This window comes from Drosophila montana, unplaced genomic scaffold (assembly GCF_035044405.1).
Source record: "Drosophila montana isolate Dmon_TW-CO22-7 unplaced genomic scaffold, ASM3504440v1 contig_3200_1, whole genome shotgun sequence".
In the NCBI taxonomy this organism is placed as follows: domain Eukaryota; kingdom Metazoa; phylum Arthropoda; class Insecta; order Diptera; family Drosophilidae; genus Drosophila; species Drosophila montana.
This window is the reverse complement of record NW_026998080.1, coordinates 3,384,204-3,395,401: the sequence shown is the minus strand read 5'-3', so window position 1 is coordinate 3,395,401 and position 11,198 is coordinate 3,384,204. Positions and strand designations below refer to the sequence as shown.

General features: G+C 38.5%; 1 protein-coding gene and 1 non-coding gene across 2 annotated transcripts in view; both read left to right on the top strand.

Annotated features, from left to right (window-relative positions):
• Roc2 (Regulator of cullins 2) overlaps positions 1-11,198 on the top strand; it is a 28,591-nt gene that overhangs the window by 10,605 nt on the left and 6,788 nt on the right. The window lies entirely within an intron of this gene.
• Positions 7,307-7,379, top strand: TRNAM-CAU (transfer RNA methionine (anticodon CAU)). Its single transcript has one exon. It is a non-coding gene; the product is annotated as a tRNA-Met (tRNA).

Sequence of the window (11,198 nt, the reverse complement as noted above, 5' to 3'; positions counted from 1 at the left end):
CTGTCGAAAGTCGAATACTAAACTAATCAGTTAATTTATGTCCGTTGCCAGACAAGCTTTGGGTATTTTTTCTTTTTATAGTACGAGCCCCCTAAATAATTATGGCCTTATATAGATACACACCCATTTTGCCAAAGGTTGTACTTTTAAATAAATATTTGCCAAACATATATATAAATATAATACACACACACACAGTTTCACAAGCACGCGTGACTAATTATTGGGCTGCTACTGTGTACAGTTAGCTACAAAAATAGATGCCATAACTCATGTATCAGTTTTGCCTCGACTGTGCGCAAATTAGTTTCTCATATTTTTTGACATTTTAAAAATTTGTTTCAATACTTAATGCTTTTATTAGCTAAACCTAAACTGTCGCAAGATTGTTTTGTGACACGTTTTATTTTTTTTTTCTATTTCTTTAGCACTTGTGTCAATATTTCGGCTGCGCACTGTTGGCGCCTTTTTCACTTTCACCAAATAGTTTGAGAAAATGTTGTTTATGTTTTAAATTTATTTTTTTGCAGTTGGCAAAATTTTTGTTTTCAAAATTTTCCACATTCTGCTTTGTCTGTGTGCCACATACATATATACTTGTATATATATATGTATATAAAGACATATATTTATTTATTAGCTGAAATAATTAACGATTTTTTCGTGGCACAAAATTTGGTAGATATAAATACATATGTATATCAAGATGAGTTTGTTTGCTTTGAACGCTCGTTCCTTGCCTTTTGCTCCTGCGTCATGTGATGCGATTGCTAACGGGACGCGTGGGCGCCATGACGTCGACACCGGTGCCTATGCGACCGGCGACGCCAGCGTCGACGCCTTTGAGGCTGCTGGCATTTACTTATTGGACGCTCTCTCTTCTGTTGGCTGGGTGGTGTTTAGGTCGGCAATGATATAACATAACAAAGAACTTATTCGGCTATTGCCCTACATCTGTATGTGTATAGCTGTAAAAATCTATTGCCGAATTCAGCTTACATTAGATTCGCGCTAAATGCGCCTAAAATTGTGCTGTTGGCCTTGAACGTTCATAAATGCATTTAGGCGCGTGTTTGCATGTGTGAGTGTGTAAGTGAGTGATTCACGGTAGAAACATAGATAAGTTGTTGTTGGGGTTGCCTATCGCTAAATGGCCAAATGAATGATTTACCACTATGTCAGTAAGCAGCAACTACAATTATACGCCGCGCACGCACACACACACGCAAACTTGAAAGTTGAGCGGCGCGCCGTGCTTAACAACATGCTCTTAAGCGCAGCTCAAATTGCGCTCTCTCTCTTTAATAGCAACGCTCTCTTACAATGCGCTCACGTGCTGTAAACGTCACACGCTCTCCTACACACGCATACAAATGAGCCTACACACAGGTGCAAATTGTTGCTGTGACTCTGCTCATTTGTCAAGAGTGCAACGTTGCGAATTCCGACTTGCGATTTTTGGGCATTTATTTTTAAACCAATTTTTTTTAAATGTTGTGTTTTGTTAATTAACAAAGTCGTGCCGCGAGTTGCGGTTTCTTATGCGAGACAATTGATGTTACATATGTACGTAAATTTTAATTTTGTTCAATTGGTATCGCCCACGTTAGTCTGGCCAGACAGCTCAGAACTTTTCACTTTTGCGCGTTCATAATATTTGAAAATTCGCAAATATTGCTGACTCGCCGAAACATGCAGATACACTACAATACATATGTACATATCTAAACTATCTATCTGTCTACAAACTGTTGTGCGCCCATGTCTGTGTACTGCGATAAAAGCAAATTCTAAATTTAAACATTTTTTCACGGTCGCGCGTTCTCAAATATTTTTCGACCGTTTGCAATTTATCTCTTTTTTCTTGTTTTTTTTTCTTCGTCTGTTTTAGCCTTGATGGGGCTTGCGCTCGCTGTTGTTTTACAACACTTGCCATTCTGCCAAACACACAAATTACGTAAAACTATTGCGTTAAATAACTTGGGGACAACTGTCCAGTCGGAGTGCTCATTAATTTTTTGCGAATTGACGTAGTGCGAAAAAATGCGCACAAATTTACATGTCGATTGGCGCATTAATTTCTTGCACTAGACAACCACAACCCAGAGATTTTTTTTTAAATGTAGTTTTTAAAGTTTTGTTTTGTTTGCATAAATTTGAAAAGACGACGCGACACAGAAATTACCGATAAGGCTACGACCGGAACTTGTAGCGCGAAAAAGAGCCATAAAAATACATATAACAATAATTCACAGTAACGAGTTCGATAGTTTTGTAATTTTAATGTCTTTATTTAGATAAATATGTTTTTCAGAAAAAAAATAAAATATTTTAAATATTTTATATTGTTAACGAACGTGTAGTTTTGCATAGTTTCGCTATTTCTTGTTCGCTTGGCGCTGATTATTTTACCTTTTAACAAACTACTAAATGTGATATCCACTATTGTGGCACTGAAGCACGAGATTCGAATGCGCAACATTTATATAGCGGCCACCAATTCCAATTCAGAGAAACTCGTTCGAGCGTATTGTTCGCCGCCGCTGAACGGTAAACAGGCTAGTGAGAGTGAGAGAGCGCCACGGGCTCTCCCGCTTGTCTGAGAGTGTATGTGTGAGTAAGGAGACTTTGACGAATTTTAAAGAGTGAAGTGTGCGAAGGTCGAAAAGAAGGCATGAATGAATTGAGGCGCCAACACATGTCTCTATGTGTGAGTGTGTGCGTGCGCTCGCGTGTGCGAATGATGACGCCAACATTAGATGACATGTGGGAGAGCAAAGTCAAAGGTGTTGGAGTTGTTGTTGCTCGATGCTCGACGCGCCGGCGCGACTTAGACGCCGCTAGTGCCACGCTTCAGATGCTGCGCTGCTTTATGACGCACTATGGCCACATTTCTTGGTGGACGTGCCGCGACTCAGTGGCACCAGCGGCAGCTGAAACAGCAGCGGGCCAGATATATTTTTTATTGATTTGTTTTGGCTGCTGCTGCTGCTGCTGCTGCTCTGCTCTGCTGCGGAGTCGTGTTAATAGCCAATTGCTTTGCTCGCATGCGTTTTTGTTTGCGCCAATTGATTTTTATTTACACATATTTTCAATTGAATATTATTAAATTGACTTTGAGGGCGCGTGCAAATTTTGCAGCCTTGGAGAGCATTTTGCGTGTCAGATCTTCAGTCCAACCTTCTCAAACCTTCCCGATCCCGGTTCCAAACCCGACCCAACCCAACACAGTCCAGTCCAGTCCAGCCCAGCTCAATCAATTGTTTTTATTATAGCTAAATTATTATTGTGGCATCGTTTGCTATTAGTTTGTTTTCCGCTTATGCGGCTGCAAATCGCGCCCCCATTTGCCGGGGGCTCGCCTTTCTATGTATTTCATAACGTGGCATAAACATTGCCTCTCAATGAGTGCGCACAATTCCCAACTGTTATATCAGTAAACACTCACACACACATACATGCGTAAGATACGCATACGGGTGCGTGAGTCTCTATGTGCATACTTGTTCAGGTACATATGTACGTACATATGTCTGCACATAGACTTACGGAAAGTTTTGAATCACGATTTCTGAATCACTCACCATACCCTTTACCCAAACTATTACTAAGAGCATATCAGTTTTCCATTGCTTTCTAGAGAACAATCGATCGTTCTCTGAGGTTTTGCTTGACATTGGGAAATTACCTTTTGTTACCAATACATGTATGTCTATGTACATATATTATATCCAGCTTATTTAATCTATCTAGTTTTTGTACTTTTGCAATATTGGGTATACAGGGTATTTAATCGTTGTCCATCACTGTCCTGACTTTTTGGTTTTTGCAATTTATCTTAGCCAACGACCGTCAGTTGTCCTCGACTTTAGCTCAAACTAAAATCGTGTTTGGCCAAAATGTATTGCATATATCTAGTTTTCACTTGAGCTCACAACTTGTTTGTTAGCCCAAAGAGCTGTCCCATTTCATAAGGGACAATCGAGGTTGCAGCTTTTAAAATATGCTACTTAGATATGTACAAGATATGGCAAAAAGTGAATATACCCTTAAAATGAGAACATAAAGTGCAAATTACTTTTTGAGCTGTTTCATCATGAAATACCAAACAAAATACCTTTTGACAATTCTTGAGTTTAAAGATAAGGTAGAAAATAGACATATGTATGTACAATGTATAATTGCTAATGTACTTGTACAAATTATAAATATGTTATTTTAAAAGATTACAAAAAAAAGCATTTCATTCGGTTTCTTTTTTGGTCTTTTAAACATAGGTTAAATCAGCGACCATACAGTAGCAGACACCTTGATCTCACATAAAAAGCTCGTCAGCCCAAAGAATAGATCCCTCTTAGTGATAATAAATTGTAAACTAATATTTCTTGTTTTCACTTTCTGCGATCTTATTGATAAATAGATTTCAATAGAGGTATTATCTTAAGTATCGCCTACTGTTATTAGACATACCATACATTACAATTGTCACTCTGTCAAGTACCGTAACTTAAAATCACGGCCAGTCACTCAGCAATCGGCATTCGCTTTACCTATTTTTAGAGCGAACTAAGCAAATACGAACAGGTTCGCGCAAAAAAAAAAACACAGACGAGCCCCTAAGAATTGGCGGCCGCTTCTGCACGTAAATAACATACAGTAACAACAACAACAACGGGCATATTGCTGAGAGAGTGAAGAGCGGTGCATCACTTGGTAACTGTGCGATGTAGACTCGGCAACGAAGACGCTCGCGTTCAGTTGCGGCGTTGCAGTCAGCGCAGCGGCTCGACGCCAGCTTCGACGCATGCGCTGGCGCATGTATTGCCTAAAAGGCTGATGCAATTGACAGTTATTGCGTCAGCAATTTTTTGTTGCAGTGAGCCGCTGATTTGTGCGTGAACTTGGCAGAGAACAGATGCATGCATAAGAAATTATGTATGCGTATTTATATACTACATTGATACACACACAAATGTGCGACAAATCCAGCCACGCGCTAATTAAAGCTGATAGGCCCACGCCTTCGGATCTGACGCTTCCGGACGTTGGCCACACAGCACGCGCATATTCAAATAAATTGCAAGAAATCATTAAAAGCTTATTTATCTAATTGTTGTTAGGCAGTCACAACACAATTACCAAGCGATAAATACTGCCCGGCTACCCCGGCCTCCCTCTATGTGGAGCGCCGCATGACACGTAGTCGAGAGAGTTGGTCGAATTCATGATTGAGAGAGCCATCTTACAACTGTGGTCGCTCACATTCGCTCACCGTCTGACTCTCCTTTCCTCTCTCTTACACAAACACATATAAAGGCCTCAGAGCACAATTTTTTTTCTCGATCCGACAGAAATCGCTCTCTTTGACGCTGCGCTACTTCAGCCAAAAATTGCTAAATTTAGCGCTCGAACTCAAAATTCTACATTTAAAAACAAAAGCAACAAGAAATTAACTTAAGCATGTGATGTCGGACGTTGTGCCGCCCACCCGCTTGCGAATCTAGAAATAAGCAATTGTATGTAAACATGTGTGTGTTTGTTTTTGTTTTTATTTCCAATGTGTGGGCCCATTTTGGCACACGATATACATATGTATGCAAAAAGAGCTAACAATGTACATACATACATGTCTCAGCCATACATGCATACACATATCCACATATATGAGCACATGTGTGTGTGTGCTTAAATGTAATGATGGCTGTTTGTATGACGGGCGAGCTTTGTGACGACTGACGAGCCTCCAACTAATACTCTGAAACAGCCCGCAGCACACATACTCGCACTCACACATACAAATACCTTTGCACTGGCATTTGTGCTCTATAATTAAAAAGAAAAAAAAAAAAATGGGCAAATCTTGTTCCTCTAAAGTTAGAACTTGAACTGGTCAAAATGTTGGTTTAGTTTTCAGGCTTATCGAAAATTTGGAATTTATTGCTGTGTGAGTATTAGGAATTTAAACAGCAATCGCACTTTAAACTTTGCAGTCGTTCTACGATCGGCCTCTAGAGGGCGTGCGGGCGGGGCCGCAATCAATTATGGCCCACTCATACCGCAAGTTCCAACGGGCAAAGTTGTTGCGTTTTTTGGTTTCTATTTTTAAGCAAACATCTGTCCTAATTTTTTATTTTTATTTTTGCTTGTTTCGAATGCGAATTACCACCACATAGACACACATAACTAAATACGTATACGAGCGTAGAGCAGCATACACGTGCAGCGTGGCAAGTATTTGCTCTTAATGCACACTCATTCTGGTTATTATGGCTAAATGGCAAAACCAGCGCCCTTCACTCAAGGTCAAAGTCTCGCGTCGCTGACCGGTTCAAAGTTGTCGTCGTCTAGCGCTAATAAAAGCTTTACGTTGATCGTCGGCACTTTGCTAATTAGTCGCATACACACACACTTACATATGTAGATATATACATACATTTATGCAAATCTATGATGAATTAATTCATACATATGCACATACTTGCGTATGTCTATGCATATTTTAATTTAGTATTTTAAATATTTTACTTAAAATGGTAATTGTCTATACGTCATTCGTCTTAGAATTTCATAGCGACCTTAAGAAACCAGTCAAAAAATGACGCTTCCCAACACGTTTTCTTGTTGGCCATTGTTTATCCAAGTAGTATCTGAGTGGATAGATTCCAGACATTCCTCAGCAACAATTCAAGTTAAAAAAATTTTCAATTTCATCATATGTACATACAAACAAATACGCTTGATCATCGTGATAAACTAAAATAGTATATATTTTGATTGTTTGTAGTTAATACCAGCTTTCCACATTTTCTATGCCAAGACCTTGATGAATTAATCCCTTAGTCCATTTTTGCCTAGATTTATTATGTTTAATTTAAAAAATATTCAATAATCCGTTATTAAATTAAATATATATTAAAAAATTGGTTCTGCTTAATTTAAAAAATAAAATGAAATGCTTTTGTAAATAAAAAAAAATTGATTTCATCATTTGAACAACTATTTAAAATACTAACAGTTCATATATTGACTGATTGAAAGCATCGGCATAGAACCGAACTGCCAACTGCCAATAATTAACAGCAAGAATGGAAAAAAAATATTTGCAACGCGTTCTAGTACTTTTCCATACATTTCAATTAAGTGCGAAATATGTTTAAAGTCCTTTTAACATTTCATAAAAATAATAAAATATGTATTTTTAGCATTTTATCAAGCGCATAAAAAATACAATTTGCGTTTAGCACGAGAACAGAAAGTTGCAACGTGGCAGGTCTCAAGTAAGCATTTGTGTGTTAGATGAGCATAAGCCTCGGTGGCGCAGTTGGCAGCGCGTAAGTCTCATAATCTTAAGGTCGTGAGTTCGAGCCTCACCCGGGGCATGTAACTTTTTTTATTTTCTTTTTATGATTTCAAAAATTGTTTCTTTTTTTTCAATGCACAGGGCTACAAAAAATATATACAGCAGCCCAATAAACTCACTTGAAATAACAATTGCGTGCAGTTAACAACAACCATAATAATAACTATTATATTACGCGAATGCTGTTGCTATATGCATAACTAAATAACGGCTGCCGTTGCCGTTGCCGTTCCAGTACTTAATGGGAGTTAATCTGTCAAATGGCGGGCAAATGTCGTCAGTAATCCAGGCATAGGCGTAGTTCCAGTTACATTCGCAAATACAGTTTAGGCTAAAGAGGCAATTACAATTAGACGACATTATAAACGATATTCGGACGTTACGAAAGTTAATAAAAATAGTTGAGAACATAAAAGAGCGCCACATATTCGAGTTTAAAATGTGATAAAGTTGGGATCGAATGTGACATACTTTGTGCTTTTAGAAATAAATATGCCATTTTTTTGGAATATCTTGTTGATTAAGAGGACAATATTTTATTTAAATTAGTCACAGATTTTAAGGAAAAGGTGGGGAAGCATTGAAGCGCGCCACGTTTTTATCGACTTGAGTTGGATGCTAAATGTGAAAAATGTGAACTAGTTAGTTTCGAACCGATGACGACTTTCTGCCAGCTGTCGAGTAACGGCATCGTGTCAATATTTGCTCAGACCTACGACGTCAACTCCGAGTCTTACGTGGATCGCAGCCGGGCCTTAAAAGTTATATGCGGAATTTACTTTGGCAGCACTATTAAGACCAAATATCTGTTGATTAGGGGCAACATTCAATTATTTTCATTTTAACATTTTATTTTTCATGAATAAAAAAACAATTATATCAAATATAAATATAAGACCATAATACGTTTTATGGCATTAATTCCATTAAGATTACGATGTCTTGTAAGAATATTTAAAAAAAGTGTTTTATTAACATTCCTCAACATTCTCTTGACATAAATTCATCAAACATTTTATTACAATATACTTTTTAATGGGGAATTGTTAATTTGTCGTAACAAGTTCTATAAGTTTTTAAATGGAATAATTCATAGAATAGTTAAAGGAATAATTTTTTGAAATAAAAAAATTAAAAAAACAATTGATTTTCAATTTCAACAGATTTGGATAATTTTCTTCTTACTATATAAGAATAGATATCAAATTTGTGTTCCGAGAAATTCAATGAATATCTCTGCTGGGGTATTTAATCTTCGACGCCTTTAAGATAGTTTCATGTGCTTGTTGACTTTTGCATCAGGCTATTGAAGGGAATATGTTTATTCAGATGATCGTATCAATAGTTTATAACATAGTATATAACATAGCTCTGAGAAATGTTTCTCGTGTATTCGGTTCGGGCGTTGTTAAACAAATGTCGAATGTTATCAGCCGCAGACTCGTATTACCCGGTCAGATACTCTTTCTCGGCTTACAACTGCTGTTTTGAGCTTATCGCAAGAGGCAACTGGAAAACTCTGCCCAACTTGGCATTTGTCGGGCACCTTTCGGGAAGATATTTACATGCGGTTACGAGTACACCGAGCCCCGGAGCACTGCTTATGTAAAGTGTGCCCAGAGACCCGACACCCGCAGCCCCTCGCCCCCTAACGGAGTGTTGAGTAAGCGAACACCGCAAGGTCAGCGGGATGAGCTGATAACAGATATTGAGATATTGTGCTTATGATAAGCGGAGGATTATCATGTGGCCCTAGTAAACAAGTGCTTAAAAGTTATGGTAGGGAAAATAGATCTAGACTGTTTAATATAATGTTGTTACATTACAAGAGGTAGTTTTTATATTTAGTGGTACTTAACATTTTTCAAAAAATTAAGTCTTTAATTGTGCATGTAAATTGTTTAATCGGAATATTTTTAAAGAAAGTTTTAATCCCTGGAAATGTCTTCATTCATTCTCTTTAAAATAAATTGTAATAGTGTTGTAAAATTGCGGCAGCTGCATATGGAATTTTTTGGGAATTAACACACGTACGCAACAATCTTACATGTACTCAGAAAAATGTATGAATGTGCATGTCTCGCGTGCCTGAGGTCGCGTGAAGTCCTAAATTTAACACGAGTGGAAATTTTTATGGAAAATAACCAGCAAAGACACAAGCACACACACACACACACACGCACACACACTCGTTGCCATATGCAGAAGAAGTGCAAACATTTAGGAATACAAATGTAAGAGGCAAAAGCGAAACGAAAATCGAAATTTTCCATTCATTTGTCGAACGCGTCAGACGATGGATGCAATGAAGAGTAACTCACCCCCCCTCCCCCCACGCTCTCTCCTGCGGATCTCCTTGAGCGACAGCGCACTTTGGCGCTCTCTCTCGATCTCGCAGCCCGCACACACATACAGACACAAACGCAATAACTCAGCCGAGTACATTGATTCTGTTTCACTTGCTGAACGAAATCGATTTCAAGTTGGCAAAGCTCTCTTGTTGTTGTTGTTGTTTTTGTTGTTGCTATTTCTGTTGCTCTTCTCATTTGGCTTTTGTGTCTTTAGTCACCACACTCTGCATGTGACTGCGATCGTTGGACTTTGGGCATGTCGACCTACAAGTGGAACATGCCAGAATCTCCTGGTTCCGCCTCTGCCCCTCTCATGTCTATGCACTTATCTGCACGTTTTCACAAATGCCTCGAGATAGACAGGCAAATTGCCAAAAGATGCCATCGACTTGATTTCCTATTTGGCTTCAGGTTGATCATGTTATTTACAGGATACTTTTTTTTTGAAACAGGCCGAACATTTCTATTTGAAAATGCAAAAGAATAATATATGTACATACAATACATATGTATGTATGTAAATTAAGTTGTCAACAGCTATGCGTATACATTTTCTGTTCTTCCCCCTTTGAAAAATCCCATTTCGAATTTATTAATAACATAAATTTAAGAAACTCGAAAGCTTAGCTTAACAAAATATTTTTTGCAAAAACTTGTGTAGATTTAAATTAAGTAATCATTTCTCGAAATTATGTGCACTTAAATTTATAAAACAATTGAATTGCCTGAGTATTCTTCCTAAATGAGGGAAAACTTTCGTGGGTCCGTGAAAAGTTTGTAAATGCGTCGTTTGGTGATCACTGCTGTCCGCCCTTAAGTTAACAGTAAGCTAATAAGATTTACACCTCCCATTTGGTCACATGTGTGATTTTCCACAAGTAGGCGTAGACATTCGCACATTAGTTAATCGATATATTCCAAAACAAAAAAAAAACTCCAACAACTTTCCACAGCACTGTGTAGATTTCCATTGCGCATTGTAGCGCATTGCTTCAGCGTCTTGAGCTTAGCCCGTAAAACTCTACTCTTTGTTTGCATCTCTTTGGCCATCACAATCTCTGCTGAGCGATGCATTTAAGAGCGGAGGTAAGAGCAGCAATCGAATGTAAGAGCAAGAGGGAGCCGGTTTTGGGGGCACGTTCGTTTTGTTTTTTCGTTGCTGTTGTTGTTGTTGTAATTGCTGCTGCTGTTGTTGCTATTGTTGCTGTTGTGGCTGCTGTTGTTTGGCGCACAAGACAAGCCCCCGTGCGTGACGTCACGTAAACGAGACCGTTACAGCAAAGCGAATAAGAAGAGGAGCAACGACGACATCGACTCGAAAACGAGTTGTGTTTGCTGGGCGAAATGTGGTCAAGGAAACTTAACGAAGGGGGGGGGGAGTGGCAGGGGTCGCATCATGGTGAATCGTGCAAGTTGGTTTGGGGAATAAACGCAATTGATCAATCAGCGAGAAAGAGAGAGTATGATGGCATGTGACCGATATTCCA